At 43.5% G+C, this 23,464-nt stretch overlaps 1 long non-coding RNA gene across 7 annotated transcripts in view; it reads right to left on the reverse strand.

Moving 5' to 3' along the window:
• The window catches only part of LOC144293091 (uncharacterized), a 49,299-nt gene that overhangs the window by 19,381 nt on the left and 6,454 nt on the right, over positions 1-23,464 (reverse strand). For 5 of the 7 annotated variants that reach the window (XR_013360596.1, XR_013360594.1, XR_013360597.1 and 2 more), the window contains exon 2: positions 6,927-7,044. The exons of 1 other annotated variant lie outside the window; for it this stretch is intronic. This is a non-coding gene — a long non-coding RNA (uncharacterized LOC144293091). Of the gene's footprint in view, positions 1-6,926; positions 7,045-8,858; positions 8,903-23,464 lie in introns of all 7 variants that reach the window. One more of the 7 variants, XR_013360593.1, reaches the window with a different exon arrangement.

Consider the following 23,464-nt stretch of genomic DNA (forward strand, 5'->3'; position numbering starts at 1 on the left):
AAATTGAATGGTTTGTTTTCTTATTGGTGAGTTTTCAGAGTTCCTTGTATATTTTGCTTTCGGATGACTGTCTTTTGCAAATACTCCTTCCAGTCTGTGGTTCATCTTCTCTTTCTCTTGACCTGTCTTTCACAAGCAGAATTTTTTTTTATTTTAATAAAGTCTTGCTTATCCATTATTTCTTTCATGGACCATGTCTTTGGCACTGTGTCTAAAAGTCATTGCTTCCCAAGGTCAGGAAGATTTTCCCCTATGTCGTCTTCAAGTTTTATGGTTCTGCATTTCACATTTAGGTCTGTGATCCATTTTGAGTTATTTTTTGTGAAAGGTATAAAGTCTGTGTCTAGATTCATTTTTTTTGTTGTTGGCACATGGATGTCCAGTTGTTCCAGAACCATTTGTTGATAAGACTATCTTGGCTCCACTGAGTTGCCAAAGACCAGTTGACTTTATTTCTATGGGTCTATTTCTGGGCTTTTTATTCTGTTCCACTGATGTATTATTTGTCTACTCTTTTGCCAATATCATACTATCTTGATTACTATAGCTTTATGTTTTATTGTTTGGGCAAGTCTGGGTCTTCTACCACTCCATGTAAACCTTACCACGCACTATACCTCTCCATATAAATTTTAGAATCGGTTTGTTTATATCTACCAAATAACTTGCTGGGATTTTGATTGGGACTGTACTGAACCTATAGACTAAGTTGGGAAGAGGTGATATCTTAACAGTATTGAGTCTCCCTATCCAAAAACACAAATATATCTTTATTTAATTTTTTGGTTTTATCCATCAGAATTTTATATTTTTCCTCATATAGATCTTATACATGTTTTGTTAGATTTATACCTAAGTATTTTATTTGGGGGTGCTAATACGAATGACATTGTGTTTTTATTTATTTTATTTATTTTTTCGAGATTTTATTTATTCATGAAAGACACAGAGAGAGAGAGAGAGAGGCAGAGACACAGGCAGAGGGAGAAGCAGGCTCCATGCAGGGATCCCAACGTGGGACTCGATCCCGGGACTCCAGAATCATACCCTGGGCCAAAGGCAGGCGCTAAACCTCTAAGCCACCCAGAGATTCCCTCATTGAGTTTTTAATTTCAAATTTTACTTGTTTATTGCTGGTGTATAAGAAAGTAATTGACTTTTGTATATTAACCTTGCATCCTGCAACTTTGCTATAATCACTTATTAGTTCCGAAAGGTTTTTGCTGTTGTTGATTCTTTCAGATTTTCTACATAGACAATCATATCATCTATGAACAAAGACTGTTTTATGTTTTTCCTCCCAATCTGTGTATCTTTTATTTCCTTTTCTTGTCTTACTGCATTAGCTAGGATTTCCAGCACAAAGTTGAAAAAGAGTGGGGAGAAAGGAAACCCTTGTTTCATACCTCATCTTAGTGAGAAACCTCTGAGTTTTATTGTGGTGGTGGTTGTTTTTAGCTGTAGGTTTTTTTGGTAGATATTCTTTACCAAGTTGAGGAAGTTCTCCTATATTGCTAGCTCACTGAGAATTTCTATATGAATGGTAGAGTCTTATTTTTAACATCTACTTATTTAATAAATATCAATTATCTAGAATGTGCCAGGCTTTGTGCTGACAACATGAGCATAGTGTCAAAAAAGAGACTCATTCTTTGTTTTCTCCATGCACTGGTTAAGTCATTGTGAAAATTTCCTTCACACACTTCACATACATATGCTACACATGCTCCATCTGAGGGACATTGTTTTAATGCTAGTTCCATTGTATTCCTACCAAGTAGCCCCTTCTTCACAGTTTTTTTTTTTTAATTCTTTATTTAAATTCAATTAACATATAGTTTCATTAGTTTCAGGGGTAGAGTTTAATGATTCATCAGTTGCATATAATACCCAGTGCTCATTCCATCACGTGCCCTCCTTACTGACCACCATCCAGTTACCCCATGTCCCCCATCTTCCCTCCAGCAACCCTGTTTAACACACAGCTGCCCTGGAGGGAAGTTTCAGGTCCCTTTTATTATGGCTATGTTGGTTTTATGGTCCCGTGTTTCTTTTAATTATTATTTATAGAAAGAATCTATAACTCATGGGTCTCATAGACTGCGAGGACTATGGAGTTGCACATTCACAGCGCACGGTACTGTGGTCTCAGATGACTTCTGTGCCTTTGTAACAAAAGGTGAAATAAACTTTTTCTCAGAGTAAGAGCTGTCTTATGATACTAATTGTGGGGGGTTTATGTGCTTTTGCTGATGGAGTGCTTTGCAATTCTGGTTTTTAAATGAGGTCGGGGTCCCTGGAATGGATAAATAAATTATTAATGACAATGTGAAAAAAAAAAAAAAACACACACACCCTGTGTGTCCTAGAGTTAAGACTCTCTTTCAGGGATCCCTGGGGAGCTCAGTGGTTGAGCGTCTGCCTTCAGCCCAGGGTGTGATCCTGGAGACCCGGGATCAAGTCCCACCTCTGGCTCCCTGCATGGAGCCTGCTTCTCCCTCTGCCTGTGTCTCTGCCTCTCTTTGTGTCTCTCATGAATAAATAAATAACATCTTAAAAAAAAAGTCTCTTTAATTTACTTCCCTCTCTGCTTTTCATATTATTTTATTTTTCCTTCCCTTCCCCTATGTTCATCTATTTTGTTTCCTAAATTCCACATGTGAGTGCAATCATATGATATTTCACGGTTCTTTTTACTGATGTCCAAGAACTTTTTGTCCTACAACAAGGTTATGGCTTTTCTCTCTGGGTCTTGCTTCCATGATGCTGCCAGTTTTCATTTTGCAAATTTTCTTTTCCAGAAATGTGTATTTGGGGATCTCTTGATGGACCTTCTATCCCTCACATTTATTCTCAACCCTAGCCCATGAATACATTGAATTGTTAGTTTCCTGACACCTTATTAATATAACGATTACTATTATGGTTTCCTAGTAACTGGCTTGTATTTCTCTTACCTAGAGACCACTTCTTGCTATAATGGAGACAATGTAACATGAGGGTGGGGCTCAGATAAACTTCATAGGCTTGATTGCAATTAGCTTGGCTGCAGTTAGAATTAGACTGAAGATCTTTCCTATCTGTAGTTGGATGGGATAGAGCAGGTCAGGACTAACAGCTTCTTCCGTCTCAGAACATGGATTCATCGAACTAATTCTAATATTTTGGTTGCTGACTATGTGCCAGGAATACTAAGGATATAGCAATAAAATGGATAAAAAGTTAAAAAAAAGACCCTTACTCTCAAGGAATTTATTTTCATGGTGGAAGAAATTACAAAAACAAAATGAAAAATATATCAAGATAAAATATAGGGTATGTCAGCTGGTGATAAGTACTCTGGTGAAAAATAAAACAGGAAATGGGAACAGAGAAGGTTACCAAGAAGATGACATTTAAGTAAAGGCACAGGGACAGTAAGCAAGTAAGCCTTATTGATGGGGATATCAGAAGATGAGGGAAGCTAAGCAGGGGAGCTTGCCAGGCACAGTAGAGCATAGCAACCGTGAGGGGCAAGGGCTGAGAAGTCAAAGTGTGTGAGGTCAGGAAGGGATTTATGGGCCACTGTAAAGACTTTTGTTCACCTCAAGATGAATGGATGCCGTCAGAGAATTTTTAGCGGGAAAAAACATGCTGTAACTGGCAATGCAGTGGGACCGCTGTACTGCTGTGTAGACAACCAACAGGTGAGCACGTGTGGAACTGAAAGAGCCTCGTTCCTACCCAATCTCTCAGCTCCATCCTCCATGTGTTCTGTGCCACACATTTTGGGCATGGCACCCAGGCTGGAGTCCCACCATAGGTGGTCTCCTGACAACCACATCTGAGGTTTCAAGGCCAAGACTCTCTTCTTCCTCTGAGCTAGCACTTCTTGGTGCTGGGCAGGCCCTGAACAAAGATGTTAGCAGGACCTAAAGGGGTCTCCTTGGACAGGACAGACGGAAGGCCTGATGGCTGAACATCAACCTTATGCTTCGACATGTTAAGGGCGCTAGACATCTGTCATTTATTTTAATCCTCACAACTTATAAAATACGGAATGGTTGGAGAGTCAATGTGGACTTCGGTGAGTAACTTCCACCCGTTTTCCTTCTTACCTTCTTGAGGTCTCACCGATCTGAGCAAAAGCATAGCACATTATTAACTTGCTTATGAAAAGTATGGGGTTCCCTTGAGAGGTGGATTAGGGGACAAAATGGGGCTGCACAATTCAGTCTCCAGTTGAGACCTCAGTGGCTGACAAACCCAAGATTACCCGTTTGGTCACAGGCTAAATTAAGCCCTGCCTCAGGGAGCCAACCACAAGATAAAGGTGGAGCCACTCATAAGCAGAAACTTTAAGCCATTAAAAATGTGCTGTAAAGGCTGTTAGGATCTCACCACTGCTATTCTCTGACTTAGGAGGAATCCAACGGCAAAAGGGAGGAGCTAGACTTTCCTCTTGCTGGGCCAGATGGGGTGAGAGACGCAAGTGAGTGAGGTCAGGTTGGAGGCACAAGCCTGTGCTGCTTTTAACACCCCCCCTGTCTGGGAGACCCCACTCCTTCTCTTTGAGATGCTCGAATTTTCATGTGAATGTTTGGAGGGGAAGAAGAGGGGTTCCATCATCCCCATCTTCCGCCCCCAGCACAGCACTAACTACAGGTCAGGACAACATGTGTCTCAGTTACTGGCTGGTTGTCAGAGGTCGTGAGAGCCAAGGAGAGGCAGATACATTGTCCTAGCCACAGGGACACTACCAGAGATCGAACCCCCGCACAAGGGAGGATCACTAGGGTCCCAATGACCTGGACATCCTGAATAAGCTTTGGGAGATGAAACACTGGGCGTCCTGTGAAGGTCCCAGGTCACTGTGTTCTCCCCAGATTCCTGTGCTAGAGGGCCAACCCCTAGTACCTCGGAATGTGACTGTCTTCAGAAACAGGAACTTTTACAGAGGAGGTAGTTTAAATGAGGTCATTCGATTGAGCTCTGCTCCAATCTGACCGGTGACCTTATAAGAAGGGGAGCTCAGGACACAGACACACACAGAGGGAGGACCACGAGAGGACAGAGGGAGAAGACGGCCGTCTACAAGCCAGGCGAGGCCCTGGGAGGAACCACCTGTGCTGACAGCTGGATCTTGAACTTCTGACTTCCACAAGTGTGAGACAATAGATGTTTTTTAGGCCGCCTGGTCTTGGGAACTTTGTTAGGGTTGTCCCAGCAGATTAAAGTAGCGCCATGTGACAACGATGCTGGGTAATGTGGGTTTCTAAGCAGCCTGATGGCTCTCGTGCCCAAAAAGAGATGAAATATTGTATCAACATGACTCAGAAATAGGGCTGTGTGTGTGCACAGGGTTGTGATGATCCTTGCTGCAAGTCTGGTCCTGTGGCCACTCAATTCTACTGCTGAATGTCATCAATCCAGACTGCCTCCCCGCACATGACCGTGCCACTCCTCGCTCCACCATCCAGACTCTCCTGGGACCCCCTTCACCATCGTGCATTGAACACCCCATGTTATGTCTTCTCTGCAACATGCAGCCTAACCCAGTGTGATAAAAGCCTCATCCTTATCCCGTGATGTCAAAAGAACCTCTTCCCAGTGGACTTACTCTTTCACGCGTTCTCATTACTCATGTTTGGATCCTCTGCAATCTGTTAGAATCTGCACCTTCGCAGGTACTTTTTGTGTACATGTGGTTAATGGCACGTGGGCAGCAGGCCTGACACTTGTACCCTGTACCCGTGGCAGAAGTCACTCATTGGCCTGTCCTCCCCAGCCTCGGTGGCCCTGCCCGTGGAGCAGAGCAGTTGAGGAAAGGGAAGACTTCATCTTCCACAGTCTATGAGGAGAGAGTTGTGACCCACAAATCCTCATCTTCTCCTAAAGCAGGGAATGCAGGTTGCAGTCACACGTGTGCAGGTGCACACGCTCACACACGTGCACTGGTGAGCCTGGCCTCCAGCAAGAGGACAAGCACTTTTGCTGCCTGGGTGTCACTGGACTTGTCCACTGACCTTACATACGCCTCCGTTATGCCTGGACTGCCAAGTGAAACCCTATCCCTCTCGGACTCCCTTTGGAAATTCCCTCATTGCCACAGTAAAAACCTGCATTCCCTCTCCAGCCTTGCCAGCCCTCGGCCTTGAGATTTCCTAATGGAAACCACTCGCTTCTATAGGAATCCCAGGGGTAATTAGCAGTCTGGGACTTGCCTTAGTAGGAAGGCAAAGCCACTGCCAAAAATGTTGTTGATGTCAACTCCTATCTTCCTCGAAGAGAGCATATGAAGGAGTTGTTCCATGTTGACTGTCTCCTGTATATTTATTGACTGAAACATTTGAGCTGTTGCTTTTCACATTTATAATTTTAGATCACAGATGCCTAGCATGTGTAATCATACAGCAAAGCTCACATCTAATGAGAAAAATGTCAAGTATATTGTTATCCACCGTAAAAGCTGTGAAAAATATCTCCACCATCTGCAATGTGCCTTCTGCTGCTGCCTCTGTGAATTTAACTGGTAACAATATGAAATTCGCAGTAGGGCAAACATTTAAAAATGAGAATTCGCTCAACTTCCTCCTGCCTTCACAAAGCCAGAAAGAAGTGCAGACGACCCCTCAAAGTCACGTCGGCACACCTCGCCTGGGTCCCTACCGCAGCCTGTCACCGGTTCTCTTGCCATTCTGTGTCTTCAAAATACACCCGTCTTCCATATTGTTGCCAGAATCGTCTGCTAAATCTTGCTTCTGGTTACACCAGCCACCACTTAGAGCCTTGTGCAGCATTCCCTCCCCTCACGGCTGCCGGCCGGGATGCTCTGTGACCCAGGCCCCTGCGCCCTGACCCAGGCTACCCTCCCAGCACCCACCCCACCCCCTCATACCTTCATTCTAACCAGGCTTGGCCACTGGTATTGACTGAATTCACCTTACCTCTCCTCACGCTCCATGTGGTCCCTGAAGGGCCAGGTTTCTCCCTCCTACTCTGTGCGGCAACTGCCATGCATCCAGCGACGTTTACCTCAAACGTCACCTCCTCTGTGACGCCTGCCTGTGGAAGCAATTGGCCCTCTGTCTGTGTGCATGAAGTAATATATATCACCTCTTTGGGGGGCTCATGGGGTGGAACCCAAATGCTTTGTTAGCAGCATCTTCCATCCGACTCTGAACTCCTCTTCCGCGCAGACGGCATTACATTATGGCTGCGCCTCGGCCCGGCCCGGCCCGGCCCGGCCCAACCGTGATGGCACAGTGGCTTCCCTCACATTAACCTGGATGATAAAAGTCACTGTAAAAGGGGCAGGGGTGAATGAGGTTTCTTACCCAGGAGCTTGCTCTTTGACTTTGGCGACACAAAACCTTGCCATTAGGCGGGCTGTGTTTATTTCTAGGTTTGCTCTCTGTACTTTAGCTCTTTCTCCTCCTGAGCGAAATAACAGCCCTGTCAGTCAGAGAGCAATTGATAGTGATAAAAATTCTCTTTTTAGACAGTGAGTTCACTTGTTCTTAAGTCATTCTTTGCCACAAACTGCAGGCTCATTATACAAGGGAAATGTGGCATCTCCGAGAAGCCGCACATTTAGAAGTTTATAATTTGCTTCGACTGATGACGAAGGTCTAGGGGTTTTCACTGCTTATTTGAGTGTGGCTGGGGTGGGGACGTGACAGTAAACAAAGCTCCATCTTACTCATTGGAACTGATCTGTGGAAACCATGGTGCAATACCTGTTCTCCGGACGGGCGTCCAGCACTTGCTTGGGGCACAGGAGCAATTCTCTCCACTGAAACAGACTCCCTGTCTCTGGGGAGGTGCTCACTGCTCCGGACACCTCATCCCCACTGACCTCAGGATTTCCCGTTGCAAAAGATAAGCTCACCGTCCATGAGTTTTGCCAAGATAAATGGAATATTTGGTAGGATATCAGGTTATCTCAGCAAAGGAAGGCACAGAGCAGGCTTCAGGTGGAGGTGGAAATAGGAAATGGAATGCGGGCAGCCCTTCTCCCCTCACCGTCCCCTCAGGACTCAGTTTGCCAAATAAGACCGTCCCTAAGGTCATCATTTCGCAGACCTTCATTTAAAGACTGACCAGACTCTCTCCAACCTATTTCTGACTCCCAAGTGCAAACGTGTTCTGTGAGTTTCTCTCAGGAATGTACTTTGGTCCCGGAGACAAGTGCATGTGATATACGGAGAGCCTATCCCCTCTGTAGGGAGAAAGGCTACACAGACCCCCCAGTGATGGCTGTCCCCTCCTATCCTCACCTTTTAGTAAACCTCAGAGCAAATGATGGGCAGGGTCAACAGAAGAAAGCAATGCTCATTCCCGCCCGCTCTCCATATTCATGGCTGCCTGGTTTTGGGTGAATTGTGTGCCCCTTAAAGATGTTGCAGTCTCAACCCAGGGTCTCATTTGGAAGTGATGTATCTGCAGATGTCGCCAAGTTAAGATGAGCTCATTTAGTTGGGATTTAATCCAATATGACTGGCATCCTTATAAAAAGGAGAAATGTGGACCTAGAGCAAGCAGCACGTGGAGAATGCCCTGTGAACACGAAGGCAGACAGCCACAGAACGCCAAGGTTGCCGGAACAGCATCAGAAGCCAACGGAGAAGCATGGAACAGGTTCTTCCTCACACCCCTCAGAAGGAACCAACCCTACAAGCACCTCGATACCAGACCTCTGGCCTCCAGGACCGAGAGACAGCAAATTTCTGTGGCTTAAGTCTGTGGCAGCCCAAGCAAATTAACACACTAACCCTCAGGAGCCAGGCAGGCTAAGCAGGGAAAGGTGATCTTTCTGAGGCCCTTACCCCAGAAGGATAGGGAATGACCCGACCACCTCCACTGAGGCCATAACTTACCTTGACAACAGATTGCAATTGCAAGATTGCAAGATTCTTCCCTCCTGAAAGGACAAGATGGTTGAGTTTAAGAGAGTTTAGGAGTGCAATAACAGGGCAGCCCGGGTGGCTCAGCGGTTTAGCGCTGCCTTCGGCCCAGGGCCTGATCCTGGAGACGCTGGATCGAGTCCCATGTCGGGCTCCCTGGCTGGAGCCTGCTTCTCCCTCTGCCTGTGTCTCTATCTCTCTCTCTCCCTCTGTGTCTCTCATGAATAAATAAATAACTAAATCTTTCCAGAAAAAAGGAGTGCAATAACATATATATGTACAGATTGAATGTTTGTGTTCTTCTATAATTCATACACTGAAGTCCTGACCTCCAATGAGATGGTATTTGGAGATGGGGATTCTGGGAGGTGATTAGGTCATGAGTGGAACCCTCATGGTGGGATTAGTGCCCTCATACAAGAGACCCTAGAGAGCTAGCTCTCTCCTTCCACCACAGGACGCAGAACAAGATGGACACCTGTGAACCAGGAAGCAGGTTCTCACCAGAAACCAAATCTGCAGGAGACTTGATCTTGAAGTTCCAGCCTCCAGAATGGTAATAAATAAATGGCTTTTTTTCAGGGGGTGCTGCCTGGATGGCTCAGTCTTTAAGTGTCAGACTCTTGATTTCGGCTCAGGTCATGATCTCAGGGTCATGAGACTGAGTCCCACATCAGGCTCTACACTCAGCTCAGAGTCTCTTTGAGATTCTCTCTCCCTCTTCCTCTGCCTCTCCTCCACTTGTGCTCTCTCTTTCTATAAATAAATAAATAAAATCTTTTAAAAATGTCCTTTGTTTATGCCACCCAGTGTGTGCTATTTTTTTTACAGCAGACCCAAGAGACCAATATATATACATCTGAGATGTATTTTTTATAATATAATGTTATATATTATAATACTGTACCTGTATTTATATTATTTATAATATATTACAATATCATACATAATATAAACATTTTATAATAATATATATTAAATATATATATTTTAATTATATTTATTTATTTATTTATTTACCAGAAAAGTCATTTAGCAAATAGAGAACTTCAAGGTCAAAGAAAGCTTTTTGTTTTGCAGGAATACTTTTCATTTGACCATTTTTGTTGTTGTTCTTTTTACCCCCTTTTCCTTTTAGGCTCTGTCTTGCTTTTTAATTTTAGACATTTTTCTTTCTCTTTTGGCAAGACTATCAGTTGGAACCTTTTGTGGAATTCCTTCTTTGTCCACAAAACAACTAAAAAAACCCAGGTTCAGGACTTCTTGTCTACTGAGCATACGCGGTTCAAGCTAAAGCAGAACGGGGTCTGTCTGTAATGCCCTAGAGCTGTAATGTTCAGTATGGTAGCCAGTGGGCACATGTGGCCATCTAAATTCCGATTCATTAAAACTACATAGTCATTCCTCAGTCACATGGCTCGAACGCTCATTAGCCTCATGTGGCAAGAGTCCACCTTATTGCAGAACTCAGACGTAGAACATTTTTACTGTTGCTGGAAATTCTACTATACAGTACTGCTCAAGAGAAGCAAATGATGAACCAGAAAGACATGGAATTAGAATCATGACCACGTTTCCAATCCTAGATTCCCAGTTTCATGACCATTCACCCTAGGCAAAATATGTTATCTCTTTCATTTCTTTCCTCTCCCTACAAAAAGAGAGAAAAACCAGCTTCCTTACATAACAGACTTGACTTGGGAACTCAAAAAGATGTATACAATCAATTTAGTGCAACAAATACAAATCAGGCATCATAAGTCTGTAGACCAAAGACATATTTAACAAATCCTCCTTGGCTTCATGGAGTGTGCAGTCAAGTAGGGAGAGAGAAGTTTTAAAACAATGATATTAAGCAACATCATTGCTTAATAGGCAATAATAAATAGGCAATAATAAATATACATAAAGTATTAAAGTAGGATGAGATGATAACACAAAGATGGAATGCTTGATTTGAGGGCAAGCAGGCATCTATAGGAAGACTCTGTCTCCAAAGCATTTCTAAAGGGGAAAGGGTTGAGAATGAATTGAAATTTGACAGGCAGATAAGGTGCACCTAACTTTTCTGGCATGAAATGCATATAATAAAATCCAGATCTCTTCTCTCAGCCCACTCCTTTCCTACAATTACTGACCCAAATAAGAAGTGTTAAAACGTTGTTTTCCAGAACACAATATTCAAACAAAATATTAAGTGAAAGCATAAAATAAAAGTATGTAAAAGCAATGCTAGGAATTCCACTTCTGGTCAACATGGAGTAACAGATACGATATTTATCCTCCTGATGAAAAACAACAACAACAACAACAACAGTAACAACAATAAAATTTCAGAAATAACAGTTTTCAAGATGCCAGACAATACTTAACGAAGGACAGCGATCACCAAGAGACAGAAACAAACCAAGTGAGCCCTAACATTATAGCACACAGGGAGGGACCCAGGAGCCAGGAGACTCCCTAGTTGGAGGAGACAGAGCTGCAAGGCCAGAGTTCACAGGATGGAGTGCAGGGGGAGAGAGAGGAGAGGGAGGAAGAATTCACAAGCACTGATGAGTGAATGTAGGGAAGATATTATCTGAGGCAGGGTAGGAACTTTGAACGATTACAGAGAACACTACCTGGCACTCACACGAGGAAAAGCACAGGACCTGTTCCCCCCAGCCTAATTGGAAACCTCAAGACTCATGGAGCATTGGGCACCACACTCAATAATAGGAAAAAATTAACTTCCAGTTAAAGATGGCTCCAGTCCTGGGGGATCCCTGGGTGGCTCAGCGGTTTGGCACCTGCCTTTGGCCCGGGACATGATCCTGGAGACCCGGGATCGAATCCCATGTCGCGCTCCTGGCATGGAGTCTGTTTCTCCCTCCTCCTGTGTCTCTGCCTCTTTCTCTCTCTCTATGTCTATCATAAATAAATAAATAAATAAATAAATAAATAAATAAATAAATCTTTAAAAAAAAAAGATGGCTCCAGTCCTACTTAAGAAAAATCTTAAAAACAAGAACTGAAAGAACCAAATGTTTCTATTTTTATTTTTTTTAAAGAATTTATTTATTTGAGAGAAAGAGAGATAGTGAGAAAAAATACAAGCAGGGAGAGACAGAGAAGCAGGCTCCCTGCTTAGCAGGAAGCCCAATGTAGGGCTCGATCCCAGGACCCTGGGATCATGACCTGAGCTGAAGCTAGATGCTTCACTGACTGAGCCACCCAGGTGCCCAGAATTTAATGTTTTTAATAATGTAAGTTTTCAGTAGCTTAATTTCTTCCCAGGATGAAGTTGAAGAATATTTACGACAATACAAAAATATCCAGTCCTCCACAAGGTTTAATTCACAATGTCTGCATTCTAAACAAGATTCCCAGCTATGCAAAGATGCCAGAAAATACAACTCGTAATGAGGAGAAAGTCCAACCAATGGCAACTGAACTGAATACCCATACATAAGAATCAGCAGACCAAGACGTTAAAAGTTATAACTGTGTTCTGTATATTCAAAAAGTTGAATAGAGACATAGGAGAGACTTTTAAAGACCCAATTGAACTAGAATATCTGAGATAAATGATACACTGATAGAATTAATGACATATTAGGCATTGTAGAAGAAAACACTAGTGAGTAGAAAATTTCCAAAATAAAACACAGAGAGGAAAAAGAATAAAAATTTAAAAAGATGAGTGGAGGGGCACCTGAGTGGCACAGTTGGTGGAGCATCCAACTTTTGGTTTTGGCTTAGGTCGTAATTTCAGGGTTGTGAGATCAAGCCCTGAGCTGGGCTCCAGGCTCAGTGCGCTCAGCATAGAGTCTGTTTGAGTTATCCCTCTCTCTCTGCCTCTCCCCCCACCACCTCTTACTCTCTTTAAAATAAATAAAAATAATAAATAAATAAATAAATAAATACATAAATACATCTTTTCTTTAAAAAAAAGATGGGTATCAGTACACCATGAGACAATTCCAAGCAGCCAACATAGGTGTCCCTGAAGTCCTCCAAAGAGAAGACACAGAGTGGCTGAAGACTGGGGGAGAAGAAGGGCAGAAGGAGAGGGAGAAAGAGAATCTCAAGCAGGCTCTGCACCCAGCACAGAACCCAACATGGGGCTTGACCTCACGACCTTGAGATAACAACCTGAGCCAAAATCAAAAGTCTGATGTTTAACCAACTGAACCACCCAGGCATCCCAGAAGAGTTCCACATCTGATGTATCTATAAAGCCACAGAGCCAAGAAGCTTGATGAACTTAAAGTATAAGAGACATGAAAAAGAAAAAAAAGAAAAAAACTAAGCCAAGGTACATCATACTTAGATTGCTCAACATCAGTGATGTAGAAAAAAAATCTTAAAAGCAGGCAGGAGAAAAAAGAACATTAGACAAAGAGGAACAGAGACAAGGATGAGAGCAGAATTCTTATCAGAAAAATGTAAATGACTAGATAATGGAGTGATGTTTTGAAGTATGAGGAGGAAAACTGCCTATATAGAATTCTATCCCCAACAAAGACAATTCCTGAAAAGAAACAAAGAATTTTCTCAGTTATAAAGATCTATAAAAAATGTTATTAGATGGAAAAACATATCTACAAGCATCACCAGAGATAATAAACATGTGGGTAAATTTAAAAATGACTTTTTCCTTAAATTTTAAATATCCCTAAAAGATAATTAAGTAGGTATGCTAAAATAATAACTATGTGGTGTGGGGTTATGACATATGTAGAAGTAAAATGTATGGCAAGGACAGTGTGAAGAGCTAAGAACAGTAAGGCTAATGTCAGAAAAATAGAATATAAGACAAAAATTGTCACTGGAGACAAAAAGGACATTTTATGACAAAAAGATCCATCAAGAAGATATAACAAATATAAACATACATAAGCCTAAAAAAAAAAAGCTGCATAATACATGAAGCAAAGATTGGAAGAATCCAAGGAAGAAACGGACACCTCAATAATAATAACTGAGGATGTCACTGTCCCACTTTCTTTTTTTATTTAAATTGAATTAATTTACATATAATGTATTATTGGTCTCAGAGGTCGAGGTCAGTGATTCATCAGTCTCATATAACAGCCAGTGCTCATTACATCACGTGCCCTCCTTAAAGCCCATCACCCAGTGACCCCATTCCTCCACCCCTCCCACTTCCAGTGACCCTCAGTTTATTTCCTATAATTAAGAGTCTCTCATGGTTTGTCTCCCTCTCTGATTTTCTCTTGTTTTATTTTTTCCTCTCTTCCCCTATGATCCCGTTTTGTTCCTTAAATTCCACATGAGTGAGATCATATAATAATTGTCTTTCTTTAATTGATTTATTTTGCTTAGCATAGTACCCCCTAGTTCCATCCATGTCATTGCAAATGGCAAGATTTCTTTTTCTTTTTTTTTTCTTTTTTTTTTTTTTATGGCTGAGTAGTAGCCCATTGCATATATAGGCCCCATCTTCTCTATCCATTCATCTGTAAATGGACATTTGGGCTCTTTTGATAGTCTGGCTGTTGTGGACATTGCTGCTATAAACATCGGGGTGCAGGTACATTTGTACCTTGGGGGTAAATATCCAGTAGTACTGCTCCACTTTCAATAGTAGATCAGACACCTGAGAGATGATCAACAAGAACAGAGAATGTGAACTATACTGTATAGCAACCAGACCTAACAGCCATCTGCCGAGTACCCCACCCAACTGCCACAGCATACACATTTCACTCAAGTGCCCATCAAACATTCTCCAGGATAGACCCTATATTAGGCCATAAAATAAATCTAAACAGAATTTAAAGGATTGAAATCATGTGGGGTGTGTCCTCTGACCAAAATAGAATGCAATTAGAAATGAATAACAGATGGAAATTTGAGAAATTCACAAATATGTGGAAAATAGACAACACATCCCTAAATAATTAATGGGTCAAAGAAGAAGTCACAAGGGAAATTAGAACATACTTCGAGAGGACAGAAAATGAAAACACAATAAATCGAAACTATGTGAGGCAGCTAAGTCAGTGCTCAAAGGGAGATAAGTAAACCTTCCACCTTAATACATGGAAAAATGAAGAGCAACCCAGATCCAAGACAAGTAGAAGGAAGGAAAGAATGAAGATTGGAACAGAAATAATTGAAGGAGAGGGAAGAAGAATAATCGAGAAATCAACAAAATCAAAATTTGCTTCCTTGAATGGATCAACAAAATTGATAAACCCAATACCAACAAAATTGATAAACCCAGTACCCCACCCAACTGCCACAGCATACACATTTCACTCAAGTGCCCATCAAACATTCTCCAGGATAGACCCTATATTAGGCCATAAAATAAATCTAAACAGAATGTTTTTGTTTTAGCAAGACTGACCAAGAAGAAAGAGAGGAGACTGAAATTTCTACAATCATGAAGGAAAGAGGGAATACTACTACTGACCTCAGAGAACTAAAAATGATTGTAAGGAAATTCTGTGTGAGCAACCGTATGCCAACAAATTAGACATTCTAGATGAAATGGACAAATTCCTAGAAAGACATGAACTACCAGGACTGACTCCAGAAGTAGAAAATGCAATAAGCCTGTAACAAACAACAGATTGAATTAGTAGTCAGAGAACTTCCCCCAAAGTAAAGTCCAGATGGCTTCGCTGGTGAATTCTACCAAACATTAAAAGAAGAATTAACAATAATATTTCACAAGTCCTTATAAAAATATAGAAGAGGAGGGAACACTTCCCAAGCCATTCCATGAAGCAAATATTACCCTGATACCAAAACTAGAGAAAGACATCTCAGGATACATAAAGAACTCTTCAAAACAACAACAAAGCCAACTTAAAAACGGGAAAAGTTGTTGGATAGACACATGTCTCCAACGAAGCTATGCAAATGGCCAATAAACACATGAAGAGATTCATCGGGGAAACGGAAATCAAGACCACAAGGAGATACTACTTCATACCCATTAGGATGACCTTCATCAAAAAAATGGAAAACAACCAGTGTTGGCAAGGATGTGGAGAAATTGGAACCTTCATACATTGCTCGGTGGGAATGTAAAATGGTGCAACTGCTTTGCAAAATAGTTTGGCGATTCCTCAAGAAGTTAAACATAGAGATTCCAAATGATTCAGTAATGCCACTCCTAAATATAAACTCAAGAGAAATGAAAACAGATATCCACACAAAAGCTTTGTATACAAATGTTTATAGCAGCATTATTCACAACAGCCAAAAAGTGGGAGGGGGGTGTCCATTGACTGATGAGTAGATAAACAAACGTGGTATGTCCATACACTGGGATATTAGTTAGCCACAAAAGGAATGAGGCTCTGACGAATGCTGCAGCGTAGATGAACCTGGAAACAACACGCTAGATCAAAGAAGCCAGACCCAAAAAGCCATGCATTGTGTGATTCTGTTTATATGAAATCTCCAGAATAGGCAAAACCACAGAAATAGAAAGTAGATTGCCATGACCTGGGAGAAGAGGGATATGGGGAGCGATTGCTAATGGATATGGGGTTTCTTTTTAGGGTGTTGAAAATGTCATGGAACTAGACAGTGGTGAGGATTGCACAACTTTATGAACATGCTAAAAATACACTGACTTGTACATTCCAAAGTGGTGGATCTTATGGCCTGTGAATTCTATCTCAATAAAACCAACATTTATAAAAAAAAAATAGCATAAAATCCAGAAAGAGAGAAATGAAAGTGTGCTATTGCAAGAATCTCATACAGAGCATGTGTTCAGTTATTGTTTGTCAGCTTTATTTTATCCTTAGTGGACACCAATGCTAGTCATCACTCGTTTCTAGTGTGTCTCATTTCCAAGGCTATGACAGGATTATATCTCTCTGTCCCCTTGAAATCAGAAGTGGTCCTATGACTTGGGGCACCTGGGCGGCTCAGTTGGTGAAGTGTCCTACTGTTGATTTTGGCTTAGGTCAAGATCCTCAGGGTCATGGAATCAATACTCACATTGGGCTCTGCATTGAGTGGGGAGTGTGGGGAGTCTGCTTGGGATTCTCTCTCTCCTTCTCCCTTTGACCTTCCCCTTGCTCATGCTCTCCGTCTCTCTCTCTCTCTCTAGATAGATAGATGATAGACAGATGATAGATGATAGATAGACGATAGATAGATAAAATCCTTTAAAAAAAATAGAAGTGGCCACATGGCCTGCTTTGGTGAATGAATTGGGAGCAGAGATAGCATGTGCACTGTCTTTTGGAAGCTTTAAAAGTTAGCACATGATTGGCCAGAGCATTTTCATGGCTGTAGGGACAGGAAGCGTGCATGGAAGTGAAGCCTCGGTCATCCTGATTCCCCGAATGTTTCTGGTCAGCAAAGCCCCCAGCTGTGGTAGGCATGTGGTATGAGCAAGAAACAAACTTTGGTCAGGTTAAGCCATCAAGATTAGGGATTGTTTATTACTGCATGGTAATTCAGTGTATCCTGACTAATGCAGCCTCCGTGACAAATATTTTTTATTTATTTTTTTTGTGACAAATATTTTTTATCTTCCTTGAATGATTTCGTATTTAGTATGTTTAAAAAATCACATAATATTTCAAAGGGTGAAAGTTCTTTTTCTTTTTTTTTCAACAAGACCCTTTTGTGGAACATTCGGAATGTGTCCTGCCTTCCTCTACGAAATAATCAATAAGCTTTTTGATGCTGACCCCTTCCTCTGCCTGCTTTGCGTTATTTCCTTGGGATATATGCCCAAGTGATGTTACGGCCCAAAACCTTCATAATTTTATGGATGTTGATTTGTATAACCTTCCACCTCGTTATGTGCAATACATGATCGTGCCTGTCCCACTCTGCCTTTGCGAGCATCAAGTGATAGTCTTTAAATGACTAAAGGATTGTATGATATTTAAATTAGCACATAGACTCACTGAAAATCTTTCTTATTTTAAACAAACCTGATACACTAAACATATATTTGCATAAAGAATGAGTCAAGAGTCCCCCAGGGTGGCAGGGCTCAGTCGGTTAAGAGGCTGCCTTCAGTTCAGGTCATGATCTCAGGGTTGTGACATCAAGTCCCATGTCAGGCTCCGTGCTAAGTGTGGAGTCTGCTTAAGAGTCTCTTTCCCTCGCCCTCTGCTTCCCCCTCCGCTCATGCTTTCCATCTCTCTCCTTAAGAAAAAAATTTTTTTGATTTGACCCTATCAGCCTAATGATTGTGTCCAGGAGAAGTAGAACTGTGTTCTGATGTGAATTAAGGCAGAAGGGGTCTACACGCTATGAAGGGAGGGACGGGCACGACTAGCTTAGAAAGCATGTCCTGCCTTGAGTGGGCGAGCGGGGGGTGGGGGGGCATTTAAAAAAGTGTCAAGCAGAATTGGGGTAGAAGCCTCAAATCCTGCAGGCAGGTCGCTGTCCTGTAAGGTCACCTGTCCCTGCCTGGTACTGGCTTCATCTGCAGCAAGTTCCGCCACCAGGTGGGAAGACAGCCACCAGCAGACTCACAGCTCAGCAACACAGGGAAAGAGAAAAGCTGTCCTCCTGCATCAGTGGGACAATTCAAAGAGAGACCCTGCTGACCCCGCTGGGCCACACACTCCTTCCCAGCAACTTCTCCTCCCGAGGTCTGCAGGGGGCAGGAGGTCGGTTGACATGTGGGGGCCACAGAAATGGGACAGGAAGTTCCTCCGCGGACAGCGGGTCTGGGCGGGCCAGGACAAGAGAAATCCTGCATGTCGTGTATCCTCCTAGCAGCCCCACGGAATACCAATAACTGACATTGGGGGAAATTCAAGATGACCCTGGAGCACCTTCTAGTACCCAAAGTAGATGCACTTGACAAGGGAAAGAAGGATGGAAATACGTCAAATGATTGAAAAAGTAAGTACGTAGGAGAGAATAAACAAGTCTTCCTCACAGAACAACAAATGCTGGAGGGGAGTATCTATGTGGGCACCCGTCCCTTCAGGAGGTGAAGCCTCGTTCCCTCCCGGCTCCGGGCAGGTGGGCTCAGGGCCTTGCCTCCTGTGACAGAGCACCCTCAGGGCGGCACAGTGACTCCACAGGGAGCACAGTTGGCAGATGTCACCCTAACCCCAGGATCAAGGTCAACTCCAGCGGTGACAAGTCACATTGATGTCAGACCCCAGATAGGATGCCACAAGGGTCCTTCATCTCTGTGGGGTTCGTTCTGAACAGACGCGGCCCAGGGTAATCATGAGGCACATGAGGCGCATGGTGTGATGGATGCCATACAAACCTGCTGACCGGCACTCCTCGAAGAGCGCGTGGTCTGCCTCGAGGTATAGAAGGTGGTGCAGGTACCGTGGTGACAGTGTGGAAGGTTTGCCCGGCGAGAGGCCATCCAGCAGCCCTTATACATCTGTCCCTCGTGGGTTCACAAATGGCAAGGCCCAGGTTAAGGGAGGAGATGGCAATTGCTGGCCCTGAGGTGAGCGAGATCCTTGCAGCCTGCCCACCCCTGGGGCTCCCGGGACATGATTTCTTGGGGGCAGTTAGCATGGTTTGCCACGTGTCTGCATCTCCTCCAGTTTCTGGAGAGGCCTGAGTGTATACTGCAGTCACTAGTCCTTTGGTGGACTTTCTGTTACTTCTGCACACCCTAGGAAACGAGGAATACTTGCTCACGGATTACACTTGAACAGGCAACGGAGGCCTAAATCTTAGGATGCAGGTCCCTTGCTGTTTCCTCTGCCATGTGTCACCAGGACCTGTGCCCTTGCTCTTCCTTCCATCCCTCCTTCTTTCCTTTCTCCCCTTCAACTTTGCTAGAACCCTTTATTGCATATATAAAAACGCAACTATCTTTTGTCCCAAAAGGCAGCATTGTCAGGAATACATGGGCTCATTTTGCCTCCTGGTTGGGATGAGAAAACCTTGATCCTTCCTACTTGGAATCAGTGATAACAGAGGCCAACACATGGTCCTCTGGACTATGTTTCCAATGGACGAATCAGGGATTCCAGCACAGTGGAAGTTGGGCTGCCCTGTGAGTTCCACGCAGGTGAGCAGGAGGTGCTCCTATCACACCTGGATATCCATCCATCTCTCTTCAGTCAAGGTCTTTAAAAAGCTACTCTCCTGGTCATGATGGAGAAACCTACAGATGTTCATGTGTAACTCTTCCTTTGGAATTTATGCAGCAAAGCACATATTGACTTTGTGTCACCGAGAATACCAAGATTTATATTCCCGAAGATAAGTAATAACCTTGACTTTGACACGGTCAATATTTATCTCACAAGTCAATAAATGTCCTGCAATAAATTTCCACAAAGGCCAACAGCATCTGATCCTGGGCTGTGCCCTGCAGGGAGCCCCAAACCTCCCTGCTTTCTTTCCTAGCCAACCCGTAGTCAAACCTCAGAAGTGTTCTCAGGGGCACTTAATTATAATGAAGTCAGTTTGCTTATGAGAACAGAGATTTATCCATATAACTTAATGTGGATGGAAATTACAGACTCTGAATCTTTTTGTCTTCTTTTCAATAGTTCAAGAACCTTCTCCTTGGTCCAGCTTTTTTTCCTTCCTCCCTCCCTCCCTCCCTCCCTCCCTCCCTCCCTCCCTCCCTCCCTTCCATCCTTCCTTCCTTCCTTCCTTCCTTCCTTCCTTCCTTCCTTCCTTCCTTTTTCTTTCTTCCTCTTTCTTTCTTTTCTTTCTTTCTTTCTTTCTTTCTTTCTTTCTTTCTTTCTTTCTTTCTTCTTTCTTTCTTTCATTTCTTTCTTCTTTCTTTCTTTCTTTCTTTCTTTCTTTCTTTCTTTCTTCTTTCTTTCTTCTTTCTTTCTTTCTTTCTTTCTTTCTTTCTTTCTTTCTTTCTTTCTTTCTTCTTTCTTTCTTTTCTCTTTTTTTAGAGAGAGGAGGGGCAGAGGGAGAGAGAGAATCTTAAGTACACTCCATGCTCAGCAAGGAGCCTGAATGGGGCTTGATCTCACAACCCTGAGATCATGACCTGAGCCAAAACCAAGAGGGGGACGCTTAACTAAGCCACCCAGGTGCCCCCGAAGTCCAGTTTTTTCTAAAGCTGATCCCAAATGCTGACCCCAGAGACCAGCCCCAGCAGGCTGGAAGATGAGCAGGTAAAGGCTCCCTTGTGTGATCATCACTGAAGGCCTTATCTTAGCTGCCTTTTTAACTTCCCAAGACCTCAAATCTTTTTTGTTTTTGGTGTTGATCGCTTGAATGCTTTGTCACCACTTGAAACTATAGCACGCTGGGTGAACAACCCAGGAGAGTTTTTGTTCCCTAACTGGAAGTGACACGGTGACCACGTCCCTGTGATGGTGCTCTAGGCGGTCTCCTCCTCTCCCTCCATGTGCCTTAGGTGGAACACACAGCACAGTCTGTAAGTACGCACGCACCTCACTCCTGGTTGTATGCCGACCACCTTCACCACCTCCTCCACAGAGGGCAGACATCGGTGCCACTTAACATGCGATTCCTGCGCTTTCCGAGGACATTCCTGGGACCCAAAGGAGCCTGATTCATGGAGAAGTTATTTCCTTGTATTTCTTGATTTCCTCCCCGATTTACTGAGATATAAGTGACAATTAACATGGTGTTTAGAGTGGGCAAGGCAATGACATAACGTATGCGTGTACCATGAAATAATCACCGCAATAAAGTCGTAAACATCTGCCACCTTGCGTGGTTACCATTTTTGTGTGTGTGGGTTTTTTGCTGTTGCTGTTTCGGTTTGGGTTCTTATGCTAGACTTTGAGGAATGGTTGGTCCCTTCTGGAAATATCAGACACCAAAATGGCATTCCTTCTTCTGTCTTTCATGTTAAGTCGTAGAAATTTGGAATGTATGCTAATCAAGACAGTCTCTCACTGGCCTTCATGATTTGGGGTAAACATTCAAGTAAAAATGTTTCGTCAGTTGGACAGCATGTAATGCAACCAACTACTATTTCTGATTGAAAATGATAAGGAGAGGCCTAATCCAGAGTGGCAGAGCAGAAAAGCCTTGGCCAGTAAGCTCGGGAAATGAGTAGGTGTAGACCAGCAGGGGGACCCTCCAAGCAGAGACATCTCTGTGACTGTCCCTACCCACTCAGGGGTGGCCTCCAACCCAAACTGATAAGTGGGAACAGGAAAACCACAGGACCTGAAGAGCCATGGGAACAGCAGTCCTCCTCCCTCTGCCTGGCTACAAAAGTGAACAGACTGCCTTTGAGTGAATCTCTTTCTTGGGGAACCCCAGCAAAGCAGCCTCCGCTGAGGTGGCCGCAGTCAGACGTCCTCAGAAGTCAGGAGGTCAGCGTGTAGCAGGCAAAGGAGCAGCCGAGCCACCTGCTGCTGGACCAGAGCTCTGCTTCATGACCTCGGAGCATTTTTTAAGCATAATGAAGAACACATAGTCTGCACTTAGGAGCCACATTCTCCTCCAAGGGCACCTGCTTTTATCTTCCGAGTTGTACCTGATTTCTTACTTCTCTCTCCTGGTCCAAAGCCTGAGAGGGGGATTTTTGGGGTGTTTTCCTGCAGCTGGTGGGGATGAATCCACAGAAGGATGAGTACCATGTGAGGGGAGCAGTGCCACAGCCTGAACTGAATGGGGCTAGGGTCTGGTTGTGGACACTCTCAGCTGGGCCTCCTAATAATTTTTTTTAAGATTGTACTTATTTATTCATGAATGACACAGAAGAGAGGCAGAGACATAGGCAGAGGGAAAAGCAGGCTCCCCATGGGGACCCCGATGCAGGATTCAATCAGGGCCCTGGGATCACAACCTGAGCTGCTGTTGAGCAGACACTCAACAACTGAGCCACCCAGGCGCCCCATGGGCTTCTTAATTCTAAGGCAGCATTTTATTTCTATGTTCTAGAGTGTCACTTATACCTCTGAGGCATACCCCAAAGCAAATGTAAGTGCAAAATAGTATTTTCCAGTTCAACGGATTTTGTGATTTCCAAAGGCTCTGGTGCCCGTGGTCTTCCGTAAGCCTCACAAACTCATGCCCGTGGTCTTCCGTAAGCTTCACAAACTCATGCTGTAGTTTCTCTGCTTCTTGTGGACTTGAGCCATCTGTCTAGGTGACAGATGTCCAAGATCCCCACTGTCCACAGGAGGACAGGACACAAAGCACTGCAGGGACATGCCAGAGAGTGGGAGAGCAGGAATCACACAGCATGCAAGGCATGGCGACATTTATGTTGTGACAGCATAAAAATCTTACTTTCCATCAATAGAGGAGATAATAGCTTGAAATGTTTATCTCTGTGGTTTCCATTTTGCCACCTCTTTGTGTGTGAACTCCTTCAAGTCATTAGGAACATCCACAGTGCTTCGAGGAGGAACAGAATCATTTCAGAGTAGCCGAGAAAGGAAAGGAGGGAAGCAAAGGATAAAGAGAGGGAGAAATCTAATATTTATTTAGCTGTGTGTGTTACTTAGTTAATAAGATTCTGAGGCTCAATGGGAAGGCCTAAAGGAAGTCAAGCAGGGGGTGTACATGACCAACAGAGCTCACTGCAATCAGCTTGGGGGCTCTGCACCATATTACGTAGCTCATGGATCCTCTGGGAGGCAGGAGAGCCAGGTCTGGAAGCTCAGTGGCTACAGTGACAGCAGCATCAAATGGCAGGACCT

This window comes from Canis aureus, chromosome 21 (assembly GCF_053574225.1).
Source record: "Canis aureus isolate CA01 chromosome 21, VMU_Caureus_v.1.0, whole genome shotgun sequence".
In the NCBI taxonomy this organism is placed as follows: Eukaryota; Metazoa; Chordata; class Mammalia; order Carnivora; family Canidae; genus Canis; species Canis aureus.